The 17,774-nt window shown below is 45.1% G+C and overlaps 1 protein-coding gene across 1 annotated transcript in view; it reads left to right on the plus strand.

Moving 5' to 3' along the window:
* The window catches only part of TTC38 (tetratricopeptide repeat domain 38), a 693,598-nt gene that overhangs the window by 204,971 nt on the left and 470,853 nt on the right, over positions 1 to 17,774 (plus strand). The gene's annotated exons all lie outside the window — the stretch shown is intronic.

Here is a 17,774-nt window from a genome sequence, read left to right on the forward strand (position 1 = left end):
GTCTGTGGTGTTCGGGATACATCCTTCTCAGCTAAACAAGGAATCCCTATTTGTGCCAGTAGGTTGTTCAAGCTAGAACTTTTCAAAGGATCATCCCACTCTAGTTAACTTCTCTGAATTTCATAAATAAACATGGCTAACGCGCAACCAGTAAACATACTCGTAAATAGTAGACATGCGGTAACACAAATGTTACTACATCATCGACTCCAAGCTACAGGTGGAGATGTTACCTTTGTAGTATGGGCTCACAAAGTATATACATATTACCTATTTATGGTTAACGTTTCTGGCAATGAACAGACCATCTAGACAGTTCCATGAATACACTGTACAAGCAGTTTTCAACAATTACACAACTTATACAGATCTAGAAATACTGCTCACATATCAGGAACATGCAAATTGGTTCCAAGGCGCCCTCCTACATACTGCAGCAAACTTCAGACTGGGTCCCCTCAGCAATGAAATGGCAACCTGCCCTTCTTGGTCGGCTACTCACAGTAGCCACACATAGCAGACCTACACTCCCTAGAACTACGTGTATTATGCACCAGTCTAGTTAGGTTATACAGAATTATAAAACAGCATATCATGCAAACAATGGCACTAAAACCAGCGAGGAATGTTGAGCAATGCAAAAAATTTGACCGGGACCTATTAATTCGATAATAGAAGATTGCCACCGGAAAGGAGGAAATTCCGTTCAGGATTGCTCAGATAAACAAATCAGCTTAAACTATATGGGAACTAAATAAAAACATTGAATTCTCACAATATGCCTACCTTTATCAATGGTTCCTCCGGTAGAAGATTGTGCCGTATGGTGTTGAATGAATGAAGCAGAATTTATAACTGCGCAACTTAGCCCAGTGGGCGTCAAGGCGCCTATCTCAATATAAAGCTGAAAACACCAGGTGGACAGAGACTTACTGATAGGCTTTAATGAAGCACCAGGTTTTTAGTGCCTTCCTGAAAAGATCCAATGAGGGCTGTGATTTGATCTCCAGGGGGAATGTGTTCCATACTTGGGGTGCTAAAATGGAAAAGGCCTTGCTCCCCCATCTGACCTTCCTAGAGCGCGGGACTACCAGTTGGTTCATCTCTAGAGAGCGTAAACATCTGCTAGGAACATACCGAATGAGCAAGGATCCAAGAGCGTCAGTAGGGCCAGCCATAAGGGCACTATAAGTGAGGCACAGAAGTTTAAAAGAGGCTCTGAAGTTGATAGGGAGCCAGTGGAGACTCTTCCTTGCCGTGGTAGCGGAAGAAAGCCATGGCAGGGCCAGCACAAATCGCGCCGCCGCATTCTGCACGACCTGCAAACGTTGCAAAAGCCCCTTGTTGGCCCCGGCGTAAAGTGAATTGCAATAATCAAGCCTTGAGCCAACAAGAGCAATTACAATATGCTTGTGTGCCTGTGGGGAAAGATAATGGAGGATTCTTTTAAGGGTCCTGATGATGCCCCAACAGGTGACCACAGTCCTATTAACCTGAAGTTCCATGGAGAGCAGGGTGTCGAAAATGACCCCTAGATTCCTGGCAGATTGTGTGGGAGTGGGGCAGATGACTAAAGATGAAGGCCACCACTCACCTGACCACATGTCCTGGTCTTTACCAAAGACCAGGACCTCTGTTTTGTCACCGTTCAACTTTAGGGATTTGAGAATCATCCACTCTGCAACAAGTTGCATGCAGGACCTAAAGTTGAGGGCGGTAGTACTCACAGAGTGGGTCAGGGACACCATAATCTGCGTGTCGTCGGTGTACGACACCACCTCCATCCCCTGAGATCTTACTAGTCTCGCAAGGGGGGCCACGTAGATATTGAACAGGGTCGGACTCAATGCCGACCCCTGTGGCACCCCACATTGCAGAGACTTAACAGGGGAGAGGAAATCTCCAAGCATCACACGCTGCTCTCTCTGCTGTAAAAAAGAGTTCAGGAGACTGAGGGCCGGTCCTGTGACCCCTGCCTCCCTTAACCTAGATGTTAAAGTGGAGGGAGACAGGGTGTCGAACGCTGCTGTAAGGTCCAACAGTACTAGCACGGTGGTTTGGCCCAGATCTACTTTCCGGCGAATGTTATCTACAACCTTAGTCAAGGCAGACTCCGTGCTGTGGAGCTTTCTAAAACCATGTTGGGACCCGTCCAAAAACCCAGAAGAATCCAAGAAGTTGGATAGATGACAGTTCAAATGAGCCTCCAACATCTTAGCAGGTGCCAGCAGAAGAGATATTGGCCTGAAGTTCTTCAAGAGACCAGGGTCCAAGGTGGGCTTTTTGAGAAGCGGTTTCACTATGGCCTTCTTCCATGCCATAGGGAAGATACCCTGTTCCATAGCTCCATTCATTATTTCCAGCATAGGAGGAAGAATGCTGTCCCTACAGTCCTTTAGTACTTTCAAAGGAACAGGCTCCAGAGGAGAGGCTGATTTCATTCTATCTAATAGAAGATTAAGACCATTTACAGTAAGCGCAGGGAAATGAGTAAGGATTTGGGAAGGATCACCAATCCGAGATTCACAATGATTAACTCGAGAGGAAACCTCGTCACTCAAGGAATTCCTCTGAGATTGAAGAGCCAAATAGATGTCATCTATTTTTTTTATAGAAGAAGTCCGAGATGTTATTACATAGCTCCTGTGTGGCTATCACGGGGTCAGGTGCCTGAAGAGAGCAAAGGGAGTCCACAATCTTAAAAAGCTCTTTAGATGTAGTAAGGGAGCTTGTCAGGTTGGTGAAGTAATCCTGTTTCTCCTTGATCACTCTGCTTTTATACTCTCGCAACAGGCACCTGTAGGCCTCCCGATCTATCGGATCCCAAGATTTGCGCCAGCCTCTTTCCTTCCTCCTACATTTTTGTCTAAGGAGCCTCAATGTTTCAGTAAACCAAGGGGCTGTCGGTTTTTGTCGTGCCACATATCTGAGTGAGGCAGGGGCTAGCACATCCACTGCACTAGTAATAGAGTCAGAGCGTTCCTGTGCCGCCTCATCAACCGACCAATGAGATGAAGTACTAATGTTTTGAATGAAAGTGGCCAGAGCCTCGTTAGCTGCGGTGTAAACCACAACACATGGTACACATCCATTACTGTTTTCCCTAATGTGCTAAAGGTTCAAAGGGCAAACAGGCAGCTCCAGCCCTGGACTGGGGGATGAAACTGCTGTATTGTTAAAGGGAAAGCAGCAGCACTGGCAGTACTCCATCATCTTGTGCAAGTTTCATTAGTGGGTCTGGTGCAAGAACTACCAAAAAGTATTGCAGAAACCTATACATCTATAGGTTGAGATAGTTTTGAAGCCAAACCTAATAAAATACAAATTAAAGGTAACTCTGAGAAGGATAACTCCAGACAGGCACCTGAGACTTGTAAAAAAAAAATGCTGGTATAATAAGAAAAATTTAAACCACAGGATGGGTCTACTCCACAGGAGTCTTCTGAAAAGCGCAATATTCTCTGAAGCTGTGAAATACTTAAACAGCCTGATCTGTATACTTATACATGCCCTTCTCGTTCCTTTCAGAAGTCATCCGACAAACAGTTGAAGATAGGAGGACAATCGGAGTGCAGGTTGCAGGCTCACGTGAAGCCAAAGAAGGACTTGCAACGCTCTTCAGACTTCTTTGTAAAAAAGGAAGTAAAACAGCCACAACAAAAGCCTCAATTTAAAAAGAAGGTGGCAAGTATCTTGGTTTCACATGCCACAAATACTGAGGACTCTGCTTCTGAACATGCAGTGGCCTCTGACTCTGCAGCAGAGGTATTGATAGCTCACCAGAATCTTGAAGAATTTCTGGTGGCAAAAGTAACTGATGAGCTTCTTCAGTTGGAAACACCAGATCAGAAACTCAACTCTCCAAGCATGTTATCTGAATTGCAACTCCAAATTGAGGGTGATAAAGAGCACACCATTAAGTTCTCTTTTGGGAGAAATTGACAATTTGGCCAAGAAATTCTTTTGGCTGGAAAAGATTGGCCCCCTTAATTTTGTAATAGTAGCCCAAGGAGGGGAATCTGTGATGCATCCAGCTTTCTCCTGCCTTGTTCCAGAATCAGTTAAAAATGTGTTTGCCAAGGAGTAGACTTTTTATATTTCCAGGTGACTACCTTAAGGAGTATGTGACGATATGTAAGGAGACCCGGATTCAGGTGTTATAATTGGGGAGTAATTTCCTAACTCAAGCCCAAATGGTTGGCACTGGTGCCACAATCCAAAAAGGTATGCATCAGGATGGAGTCTTTGTGAAATTTTCTGAAAAGAGATGTATTTGATATATACTCAAAAATAAGCCTTGATGAAGTTTGGTTTAGCTGAACAAAACGCGTTGGCTATAACCTTGGCTGTATTTTAAGGAAAGAAAATATAATATTCTCAATAAAGGAAGTAACCAATCCACATAAAGAACTTAGGACTTTTTTGTAAGTGCACCATCTTGTGGTTAATTTTTATATCGCAGTCATGTTGACTATGATAAGAATTCGCCTTATGACATAATACCCATAAGGTCCAGCCCGCAATATGTTGCCCTAAGTGGGAAGGGTATGCCCAGTCGTGGGTCCCGGCCTCACCACACCACTGGATTCAAGCTAGCCTGGCTGATGAAGGGTGATGCCCTGAGACCGGTCCCAGGATGCTTGATTCTGGTCCAGGGAGGACCTGGCTTGGCAGTTTGTGCTGGACTGCTCCCAAAAGGAACGGGGTCAACACTGATTTGCATATGGCTGGGTTCAAACTGTAGTGGTGTGGGGAGCAAAAGAATGATGGACTTAACCCAGATCCTTTTGACTGGGGATGAATGCTTGCATTGTCGAGCATTCCGTTCATCAATTGTTTCTTTTGCTACAATCCAAAAAGGTGGCATGCATCAGGATGGAGTCTTTGTGAAATTTTCTGAAAAGAGGCATTTGATGTATACTCAAAAATAAACTCTGATGAAGTTCCGTTTAGCTGAACAAAACGTGTTGGCTATAACCTTGGTTATATTTTAAGGAAATAAAATATAATATTCTCAATTAAGAAAGTAAGCAACCCACAAAAAGAACTTCAGACTTTTTTGTAAGTGCACCATCTTGTGGTTTATTTTTACATTGCAGTCATGTTGACTAGGAGAAGGATTCACCTTAAGACATAATACCCATAAGGTCCAGCCCGCAAGTGCAACCTCAATACCCCATCAAACATGAGGCAGTAAAAAGTAGTTAGAGAATTATTAACACAACTTGAATATCAAGGTGTCATCAAGCCTCGTTACTCACCAATGACAATACTTAGTTTCGTATATCAAAACCAGATCACCTATACTGATTAGTCTAAGACTATAGACCATTAAACAGTCACACTAGACATTTGCAGTGCAAAATGTACACAGTGCAGCACTAATGAATAACATGGTATGCAAAAAATATGAAACCACATTAGACATTTTTGTTTTGCCGAAACATAGTTCCTGAAAGCAGGAATTTGGCAGCATTTACCACCCTAGGGTCACCAAAACAATTCTGCCATTTGGCACAAGGGTACAAGAACAGCCCAGGTTTGTTCTCAACCCGTGTAACAGACTTTTACAAAGAATGGACAATGAAGCATTATCCTATGTTAATGACATATACCTTATGGATGATGACCTACTCTGACCAGATGGGCGTCTTAAATCGTATACTCCTGGGATTAACTGTGGTTGGATGCAAATTCAATTTTTAAAAAATCACAAATTGCATATCTGTGTCCTGTTCTGGGGATACGAGTTGTCAAATGAAGGCAAAAGCGTAGCGCCAATTTTTCTAAGCGAAGTACATGCTTTTACAACCACCAACTACAATAAAAAGGCTGTTTTGAATACATACTACCAGCAGTGGTTTCCTACTCTTGATTCCTATGTGTATGGAAACTGAGGAAAAAGAAATTTTACATGGCCAATATGTCCCCTGCGTGTACCCCGACGTTTAGTGTACGTGCATGTCACCCATGCATTTTCCCTCTATGGCCTGCAATAATGATGCCTCTGCATTTACGTCCCACATTAGGATGCCAGTCACCAAGTCTTCCATAAAAGAAACGTTAATTTTGCACTGAGGCCCATGTGTTTGCATTGTGCACTTTTAATATATCGCGAAGAACCCATTTCTCCATTTTGTGGCTCAGCCAGTCCCCGAATTGAGGTTTCATGCCTCCAGACACTCTGAGGGCTGCAGCTACGTATCCCTGACCTCGCATACTTTTGGCTAAGCCGAGAGGGGCCCAGCACGGGGTGCCAAGACAGTATTGTGCACAACAGTTATCTGCTTGCTCTACAGAATCACATTCCTGCCTGGTGAAGGAGGTAAACAGAACCCGTCTGCAGAGATAGGGCCTAGTCTTTCTGTCTCCGTTTAAGTGATTTGCAGAGCTCGCGTCCGTAGAAAGCTCAAAGCCCCCACGCAATGAACGAAGAAATAGATGCCCACGCTGATGAGCGACCTTTGCTTCAGATAATACATCCCCGGACTTAAGATATCAGATAATACCAGACGTGCTGGTCGCCCTGACACTGAAGGCCTCCCTACCAGACCGAAAGTCAGCTCCACCCAGTTACACGTCATGATCAAGTTGCGCACACAAGTAGGGCAAAGTTCCAGCTAGCCATGCAACCCCCCTCCATGTATCCACCCACCTATGACTCACCTATGACTCCTCAAGTGAACGCCCACATGTACGCCCTCATGCACGCCCACATGTTCTTATCTCTTTTTCTCTTGCTCTGCCTGTAGCGCTCCTCCCTATGTGCGAAATTGAATGTATAAATATTGTACTCTGTGAAAAAAGTTTGGAAGACCCTTCCTGAACCTTTGTGGTGATGGAACCGATTCTCCCCTAACTCGAGTTATTGGAATAAAGCCCTTTTGAATCGGACACCACAGACTCTGCCTCTCATTTTATGCATGACCCTTTGTTCATTTATAGAAATTATGACAGGGTAATACTTTATTTACCACATAAATCTGGCGCCCAAATAGGGACAAATCCCCTTCCCCACGCGCCGGAGATGTAGGTCCAGCCCTTGCCCCCTACTACAGCCGTGACGGACTTCAAAGTTTACACGCCAGCGGGACTTCCCGCTTACTCCCTCAGGCCCACGGAGGAGGACGGACTGCGACCAGGCATCCACACGAGGCGGTGAGGATCGCGGATCATCCCAACCAGAGCCCAACCCGTGAGAGAGCAAGGTCCGAGGTTTCCAGAGGTCCACCTGTTCCGCGCATGCGCAGTATCAAGTGTCTGAGGCCTTCAAGTTCTGCTTCCCGGTGAGTACTACTATTGGGAACGCATAAAGATAAAGACAGGTTCATTTACATGAACACGGTAAAGACGGGTTCATTTGCGTGAACACGGTAAAGACGTGTCTCATTTACGAGACCGGTATGGTTGTGCTGTATTCCAGTGCATAAAGTTAATTGTTTTCAAGTACATGGAGTTAAACTGTATCTGTTTTAGTGTTTTAGTGTTTTAGTGTTAATGATTGTTTCAGTCAGACTATTTTGGTGTGTATTGTGTTTTCATTGGTTTCAACATGCCACTGTTTTCAAACAGGGATAGGGACCAGAAAAGGTATACTAGAAGAGCCAGTTAACATCCCGCCTAGAGACACACCTGGTCATTCTATGTATAACAAACATGGGCTAGATGCCATATTGTATTTAGACCTATAGGTAGATTACACAAAGGATTTAGAGGAGAAGTACAGATGGCCTGTCTCGGGAACGTGGGATTCTGAATGCATTATGAGAGTAGAGGAAGCGCTATGGAAAAAGAAATCAAGACCCTCTCAGAAAGATGCCATTGAGTTATGGCGCAAAGAAGCACATAGGAGACCAGAGAAAGAATTCAACCAAGCAGAGAGAACTAAACAAGCAGCGGAAAAAGCCAAAGAAAAAGAGCTGCGGGAGGAGGGGGAACGGGTCAAAGCAGAATAGGCTGATAGAGAAAGAAATGCCGTCGTTACTGGTATTTATCCCGTCCTCTCAGAAGAACTAGCTAGAGTGACCCCCTCAGAAACACCCAGTAGATCGCGAACGCCACCACCTGTACCCTATAGAGTACGTAGAATAAAGCCGACAGCATCCGAGGCGTTTATTTCCTCCTATCTAGAAGAGTCCCCACCGGACTACGCAAACGCAGATTTCCCTCCGCCCCCACCAGCAGAACAGCTCCAGCAGCTCGTGAAAGATGACCAGGGGCCCGGGGCCGTAGGGGGAGGGGGCCTACTATAGATGTAGCAATCCCCCACTGTATATACGATCCAGAACCAGGAAAGGGCTCAATGCTCGTGATTTCACTAAGACTAAGACAGGCCGTCTCATTTTTGGACAAACTACCAGATATGAAAGACCACCTAGATAAAATATACCGTTTCATTAGAACGGGGGAGGGACCCGAGTGTATAGCACAGGCCATGCAAAACAGAAAGGTGGGGGTTAAGAACTACATCCTTCGTTTTATTATTAACTGCCTGATCAGGGAAAAAGACGAAGGAGACGGGGATATAGAGCCTGGTTTGATAGAATGGAGTGATCACATAGATGCCGGTCGGCATGATAAAACGGGACAGACAGACAGCATGATGAACAAAATACGAAAGGAAATAATAGCAACACACAAAGTAGAGCCTGACGAGAAGGATGAGTCATCAACGGAAGAGGTAGACGAGGAGAAGGGCAAAATAAATTACGTAGGTAATGCACGACGGTTTGACAGGCCCAAGTGCCTCAACTACCGTAAACAGGGGCCGGCTATAAAAGAAAGATATTCCCTTGAAAATCTATTCCAAGCTACTGAAAAAGCACTGGACCGACGGATAAAGAACGAGCGACCTCACACCCCACACGAAATGGAGTTGGCCCGGTCAGCCACCCAGTGGGTGTCCAATTCTAATATATATAGCAATGATATAGTGGCCCAAACGTTCTTGAGCCTCCCGCCGAATAAACAGCGTTTGGCCGGTATTTACATGGTCCAACATTTAATAACGTTGTATGAGAATCAATATTCCGATCCCGGTCAATTGTATAAATTACTGGACGACATAGTTCTAGACAGATGGACAGGCCTGGGTACTGAATTAATTAACGTCATCCTGGATCAACGACATAAGTACTTACATTTTCTGACCACATGCATGCTTCCCGCCCCATACCACGACAGAAAGCACCTATACGTAGACAGACAGAACCCCCTACGAGAGGTACATCCCGTCCGAAATGCAAACAATGAGCTTCAACGGGTGTATGTTTACACCCCCTTGACGAAATTAGAAATACTGGAAATGAAAAAGATGTTGCCCTCCCATGATAAAGACCCGGGGGGGTTTCACCGAGAATTAAAAGACATTCTCCGCATCGGAGATTATACGTACGCTGACATTCTGAAACTATTGAAAGTACTATTGCCAGCAGGCATTTATGAAAAGCTTAAGGAAAAAGACTGGGAGGTGGGAGAGAAAAAGTTAAGCTGGGAAGCATTGGAAACAGAGGATAAAGGCAGAGCCCCGGGGGTTGGTCTTGGTGACAAAGCTAAAGAACTACCTGAACTCCTAATACAGGTTTTGCCGAGACTATTAACTACTAAAAAGGAAGACTGGGATGCTATTTCAGCCTGTAAACAAAAACAAGAAGAGGACACAAGCGATTTCTATTCTAGATTCGAGAAATGCTTTGCTAGTAATAGTGGCCTTAAGCCCGGTAGCGAATCATATCCTCATCTTTTCGTGAGCAAATTAGTAGAGAATTCCCTACCCCAGATCAAGAATAGAGTACTGAAGGTTGAGAGTACTTGGCAAGCAAACAGCTCTTCACAAATGTTGCAGATGCTACAATATCACCAGAACAGGATTAGAGAAGAGCAGGATCAGGAAAAGAGACGCATGAAAGAGACAAAAATTAAGGTGCTGGTTGCCCAAACGGTACCGGCAAATACGAACAAAAATGGCACGGCACCTGTCAAGGGGAACTGTAATTATTGCAAACAACCAGGTCACTATGTAAAGGAATGTGCTGTCCTGAAACACAATATAGCTACAGGCAAAACAAAAGAACGACCACACACTCCTAGGCAAAATAGCACACAACAGAGCACACAACAGACATCAGCGACTTTTTCACCCCCACCACCGCCTGTTCATGCCACACCACAAATGTATCAGAACACGCAGCCAGACTATCCAGAATACCAATCATTCTCATGAAACAGCCTTGAGAGGGAAGATGGCTTGCCCCTTATTCCGGTTCCTGTAGATCAAGAGGGTCCCTATGTACATGGTCGTGTACTGGGACAGGACAGAAAGTTTCTGATTGACACAGGGGCGAGCAGAACTACCATCAGCCATGACGAGGTTCCAGGGGCACCTCTCTAGGGCTCACAGAATATTTCCCTTGGATTTTCAGGAAAGCCTATTATTAATGAAGTATCGAAACCAGTCTCCCTCGGGGTTGGTCCACTGTCACGTACCACAGACTTGCTACTTACTAAATCATGTCCAGAAAACGTACTTGGTATAAAGACATTAAAAGAACTAGGAGCAGTTATCTGTTGTTCTCCGGAGGGAGTCGACTGTTCTTACGTGATTTTAAGGGTCATTATGTGTTGACAGATTTTGACTCCAGAATGTACCACAGCACCTATGGGCACAAGGTCCGACTGACGTAGGTTACATGAACATAACACCACACCAGGTCACTCTCAAAGCAGGAGTAGTACTACCACGTATACGACAATACAAAATACTACCTGATGCCGAAGTGGCCTTATTAAAAATTATTGACAAACTCATTGCACAAGGGGTGGTGGTGGAGACTGACTCGAATGTGTGTAACTCACCTGTCCTTCCTATCCTTAAACGATCAGACCCTAATGCACCACCAGTTCATAGACTAGTTGTTGACCTTCGAGAATTGAATAAATGCGTAGTCCCACAATACCCAGTGGTCCCAGACATTTCTTCATTACTGACTGCTATTGATTCTGAGGCAACGTTCTTTACAGTCATTGACTTGAAGAATGCCTTTTTTAGCGTTTCAATTCATCCAGACAGCCAATACCTTTTCGGATTCAGTTTAAAAGGACGCAGTTTCAGATTCACAAGAGCACCACAGGGCTTCACAGAGAGTCCTAGCGTTTACAGTCAAGCGTTAAAAAGACAGCTGGACAGTATTAATATGCCTACCAACACAGCACTGATACAGTACTTAGATGACATTCTCATTACAGCACGATCAGAAACAGACTGCGAAGATGCATCACTGACGGTTTTACACTTTCTGGCAGACAAGGGGCACAAAGTGTCCCCTTCAAAGTTACAATTCTGTGCACAGCAAGTGGCGTACCTTGGGCACTTGCTGTCCAAGAAGGGTAGACAGCTGACACAAGAACGTATTCAGTTAATTTCTAACCTTTCACTGCCCAAGACACAAAAGGAAGTGCGGGCCTTCATTGGCCTCACTTCATACTGCAGGCAGTGGATTCCCCAGTATGCCTATCTAGCCAAACCACTCATACAGTTGACAACACAGGAGGCAGTGTCTTCGACTGTCCTCCCTTGGACACAAGAACACACCTTGGCATTTGAGGAATTAAAAAGAGCCTTATGTCAAGCGCCAGTTTTAGCGACTCCTAGTTACAGCAAACCCTTTATGCTTTTCGTAACTGAACGGGATGGAACAGCATTATCTGTCCTCACACAAGATCACGCAGGAAAACACAAGCCTTGTGCTTATTTTTCTAGTACACTGGACCCAGTGGCCCAGGCTCTGCCTGCGTGCCTGAAATCGGTTGCGGCAACAGCCCTAGCCATAAGACAAAGTGACTCGATAGTGCTGGGACACCCCTGACAGTACAGGTACCACATGCAGTGGAAGTTCTCTTGAACAGGACACAGACACAACACTTGACCGTAGCGAGACTGACAGGATATGAACTGACGTTATTTCAACCACACATAGAGATCAGACGATGTAACATACTAAATCCTGCTACACTTTTGCCCTCAAGTACAGTAGACACCGCACCACATGACTGTGTGGAAATAATGAATATAGTGACGAAACCAAGACAAGACCTGACAGATGTTGCACTCCCAGACCCTGACCTAACACTCTATGTAGATGGATCATGCATGAGGACGAGGGCGGGAGAATTAGTGGCAGCATATGCCGTGACCACTGCTACTGAAGTCATAGAGACACAAAGAATAGACATACTGTCAGCGCAAGCAGCAGAGCTCATCGCTCTGACACAAGCCTGCATAAGAGCTAAGCACTTGAAAGTGAACATTTATACAGATTCACAATATGCTTTTGGCGTAGTTCATGATTTTGGAGTACTATGGAGGGAGAGAGGTTTCTTGACCTCTCATGGGGCCAAAATTCAACACGGCCCGCTTATTCAGGCCCTGTTGGAAGCAATACATTTACCTGCAGCCATAGCTATCCTGAAATGCAAAGCACACACCAAAGCTACAGACACCATTTCCCAGGGTAATGACCTGGCAGACCGAACTGCTAAACTTACAGCCCAGACGCCAACAGACACGACAAAGACCGAGGTACCATTACTGACAAAAAGTATGACAGTCAGGGATCCTTCTCAAGATGTACTCGACATACAGACACATGCCACTTCAGATGAAATAAAGAAATGGACTGAACAAGGAGGGGTCCAGACTGACCAAGGTTGGATGACTAAGGGCAAAGCAACATGGTTTCTTCCTGATTCAATGGTACAAGTGATCATAAACACAGCACATAGTCCAGCACACTTGGGAGAGAAGGCAATGATGGACAGCTTACAGAATATCTGGTTTAACAAGCACCTGCGTGCAGCAGCGAAACAAAAAGTAAGAACATGCATGATCTGTTGTCAGTTCAATCCAGGTAAAGGCATCCCGGTGGAACAAGGCGGATTTCATCCTCCTGATCACCCTTTTGAGGTCCTCCAGATGGATTATATCCAAATGGACAGATGTAGAGGTTACAAGTATGTCCTGGTAGTTGTGTGTGCACTAACTAGATGGACAGAAGCGTATCCAGTCCCAGATTATACTGCTGTGACAACCGCCAGGCAATTGGTGCGTAAATTCTTTCCTAGATCCGGATTGCCCCGTGTCGTTTACTCAGACAATAGTCAGCCTTTTTCTTCTGAATTAATGAAACAAGTGTCTCTTCTGTTAGGATATAACTGGAAGTTCCATTGTGTGCGACACCCTGAAGCAGAAGGCCTTGTAGAAAGGCATAATCAGACAATAAAGCCAAAACTAGCAAAGATCTGTGCAGACAAAGGCGTGGATTGGATGGTAGCCTTGCCGGTTGCCCTCTTTTACATGCGTATGGTAGCCCATTCCAGAACAGGCCTATCACCATATGAAGTGGTTTTCGGTAGACCGCCGAACATGTGGGGTACGCCTATGCCTAAGAAAATAACTGATGTTGACATTAACATGGTTACAGATTACCTGGCTTCCTTGATGTCTGCACTACTCTCTTGTCGTTCACAGGTTGCCGCCGCCTTCCCTGACAACACCCAGGTCAAGGAGCACGCCATAGCCCCAGGGGACTATGTGCTCATCAGGAATTTTGATCGATCAAGCCCCCTTGAGCCGCGTTGGAAGGCGCCTAAGTTAGTGTTATTTACGACGAGGACAGCCATCAAAGTCGAAGGGAGAAAAGGGTGGCTTCACGCCCATCATTGTAAACGGTACTTTGGAGACTCTGGAACTTTGGTAAAGAAAAAAGACATTACAGACTTTGAGCCCCCTTTGCTAGAAAAGACTCCACAGCAAGAGAACAGGTCCAAATTACGATCTAGAAAGCCAGACTACGTTTGATCAATTAAGTCCACTAGGTGGTGAATCGGTTGAACAAGATTTCTGACATGCATAAGATCGCGGACAATAATAGTACAAAGAGCAAAATGAAAGAAAAATACTGCAAGATATTACGTAGTAGATGTATAGTATCTCAGATTTTTCTGTCTCTTCTGTGCATCACTAGAATCTGTGTCAGCTTAATACTACATGTTTTCTTTCCTCCTATTGCCTCACATATACACTCTTCCATTAATGACACCGTAGAGCATACATTTAGTGATCTGCCACCCCATGAACTGTCATATCGACTGGCCCTGCGCAACAATACTTTTATTCGGATGTTGCACCGTTCTCATCAGACCAGCAATGCGACAGATTGCTGGGTATGTGGCCGACTCCCACCTTATCAAAAGATGAAGGGTGTTCTGCCCCTCTTCCCTTTTCCGTTCTCCCACAATGGTTAGTGCGGAGCATGGTTTGCCTTAATGACATCAATCGACAAAAAGTACACAGTTTACCAGGGTGACTGGATATGGGGAAACTTGAATAAAGTAATGAATGAGGTATGTTTTCCAGACGAAGACGGACTCCCCCAAAGGAAGGGGACCGATCTAGAAAATGAAGAGTACGAGCAAGGAAATGCTTCCCTCAGCTTTGTAATGCTGAATGTTCAGCCCATGCAAAATGCGGGTACACAGTCTATTTCAGTCCTACCAGTAAAAGGTGATTTGTGCGTTAGAAAGAAAGGATCAGTACATATGGGACACAGCGAGTGTAATGCTGTAGTAGAGTTTAATGATAAAGGAAAGTCTTCTTTCAAAGCATCTCGCCATACCTATTTCATTTGCGGTCAGACAGCCTATGTACATCTGCCCTTAGACTGGGGTGGGACATGCTATATAGCGTTCCTGCTGCCACCCGTCTTTTTGGCCCCATCCAATTATCATCGAGATTCACGACTAGAGCGTGTTTTGGTCGACACAGGAGAGAGACCGATGCCTCAGAGATTGATCAGACTGAGACAGCCTGGGAGCAATATACAGATTTCAACAAAGGATTCTTTTTCTTCATAGGTCCCGTCCAAAACAGTAAACTCCTACGCAGGTTAACAAGGACTCTGGAAGCAGTTGTGAATGAGACTGCATCTGCCCTGGCGAACTTGACCCAGGAGCAGTCTGCCATGCGACTGGTTGTTCTTCAGAACCGCCTTGTTCTTGACGTCATCCTGGCGGATAGTGGCGGGGCCTGTAGGGTGATCGGCTCCAGTTGCTGCGTTTTCATACCTAATAACGCGCCATCTGTGGACGCAGCAATAACAAGGCTCCACAAGATTGCTCACGATATACATCAAGACCCAGGCACATGGACTTGGTCCAGTTGGCTCTGGGGTGTAATATCGGCATGGGGATGGAAAGTGTTGTCGTTCCTAGGAATGATACTGCTTATGATAATTGGCTGCTGTCTCTGTCTGCAGTGTGGCCCGGCCATTTGTGGCCTGTGTGCGACTGCCTGTGTTCCACATCCACATATACAAAGGATCAAAAATGAACAAATGATGCTGTATGAACAAATCAACGGTCTCATGAGAATAGATGTGACCTGAAGGGTACAGTAGGGGACAAGGAGGGAATGAGGAAAAAGAAATTTTACATGGCCAATATGTCCCCTGCGTGTACCCCAACGTTTAGTGTACGTGCATGTCACCCATGCATTTTCCCTCTATGGCCTGCAATAATGATGCCTCTGCATTTACGTCCCACATTAGGATGCCAGTCACCAAGTCTTCCATAAAAGAAACGTTAATTTTGCACTGAGGCCCATGTGGCCCATGTGTTTGCATTGTGCACTTTTAATATATCGCGAAGAACCCATTTCTCCATTTTGTGGCTCAGCCAGTCCCCGAATTGAGGTTTCATGCCTCCAGACACTCTGAGGGCTGCAGCTACGTATCCCTGACCTCACATACTTTTGGCTAAGCCGAAAGGGGCCCAGCACGGGGTGCCAAGAAAGTATTGTGCACAACAGTTATCTGCTTGCTCTACAAAATCACATTCCTGCCTGGTGAAGGAGGTAAACAGAACCCGTCTGCAGAGATAGGGCCTAGCCTTTCTGTCTGCGTTTAAGTGATTTGCAGAGCTCGTGTCCGGAGAAAGCTCAAAGCCCCCACGCAATGAGCGAAGAAATAGATGCCCACACTGGCTCTTGGTGATGAGCGCCCTTTGCTTCAGATAATACATCCCCGGACTTAAGATATCAGATAATACCAGACGTGCTGGTCGCCCTGACACTGAAGGCCTCCCTACCAGACCGAAAGTCAGCTCCCCCCAGTTACACGTCAGTTGCACGTCATGATCAAGTTGCGCACACAAGTAGGGCAAAGTTCCAGGTAGCCATGCAACCCCCCTCCATGTATCCACCCACCTATGACTCACCTATGACTCCTCAAGTGAACGCCCACAAGTACGCCCTCATGCACGCCCACATGTTCTTTTCTCTTTTTCTCTTGCTCTGCCTGGAGCGCTCCTCCCTATGTGCGAAATTGAATGTATAAATATTGTACTCTGTGAAAAAAGTTTAGAAGACCCTTCCTGAACCTTCGTGGTGATGGAACCGATTCTCCCCTAACTCGAGTTATTGGAATAAAGCCCTTTTGAATCGGACACCACGGACTCTGCCTCTCATTTTATGCATGACCCTTTGTTCATTTATAGAAATTATGACAGGGTAATACTTTATTTACCACAAAACAACAATCGGCTGATGCTTGAACAGTTATTAAAGACCTGCAAGTCTTCATCTGGATGTATGCAATAACTGCATTCCATTCGGACCGACGATCCGCTTTTACCTCTAAGGTTTACCGGGATACCATGGAAGCCTTGGGTGTAACTGCAGTACTCCTTTCACTTCCATCCCAAGGACAATTCTGTTGTGGAGAGGAAGAACCGTGACATAAAGCAGGCTTTAACAGCTAGAGTATTGGGTTCAGTTGGCTGCATCACCTACATTGTGTTCAGTGAGCTTTAAATAATCTGCAAAAAAGATCTCCTTGGGCGGTCGTTTCCGTATGAGGTCCTGTTTGGGGTCCCTATGTATGTATCTGACCTAGACAATTCTGTCCCAATGGCGACGGAATAGTCTTTTACAATGATAGAACGTTTGGCTGTCTTAATGGAACTGAATGGCTTCCATGAGGACAACCGTACCAAATTGAAGAAATGTTCAGCCACTGGGGTAGTGGGGCCACAATTTGCAAATCCTGTCTTTATCTGATCTGAGAGAAGATTGTGAACAAAAAAGAATTTGGCCCATTGTACAGTGCACCTGTGCCTGTGCTGGTGGTTGAAGGTACCAGAACTGTACTTTTGCTGCCTCTTGATTGTTGTAAAAACAAAAGGTTTGTGTCAATCGGTCTGATCAAACCACACCATGTGGCAGGTCCTAAACAGTATGCCCCGAGGTATCCTGAGTAGTTACCCGCCTCCTCTCACTAACAGACAGGAAATCCAGTCACAACCTTTAACTGTTGTTGAGTTTGCTATACCTCGGCTGTGGACATCTGACACTGAAGTTATGTCACTTCCAGTCATATCAACTAACAATGTTCAAGCTTCATAGGCAACTCCACAAAATTAATATTTCATCAACAAATGTAAGTAACAAGGTTGTTTACAATGATCCACCGTTGGAGTAAACTACATGCTTAATAATACCACATAATGTCCCTGTTTTTGCAGAAACTGCTTCTGGCTATTTAATGGATTTTGATTACTTTTCTTCAGCTCCGTCAGACCTGTCACATCGAACCCATGCAAACATATTTGAGCTCAAATCAATATATATATTTTGTTCCAACATGGATTTGTATTTGGATTTCACTGGCATTGCTTTTTCTTTCAATTTGGATCAGCTTTGTAACTGTGTTCTTTTTAGTTTT

Source organism: Lissotriton vulgaris, chromosome 1_2 (assembly GCF_964263255.1).
Source record: "Lissotriton vulgaris chromosome 1_2, aLisVul1.2, whole genome shotgun sequence".
Taxonomy (NCBI): domain Eukaryota; kingdom Metazoa; phylum Chordata; class Amphibia; order Caudata; family Salamandridae; genus Lissotriton; species Lissotriton vulgaris.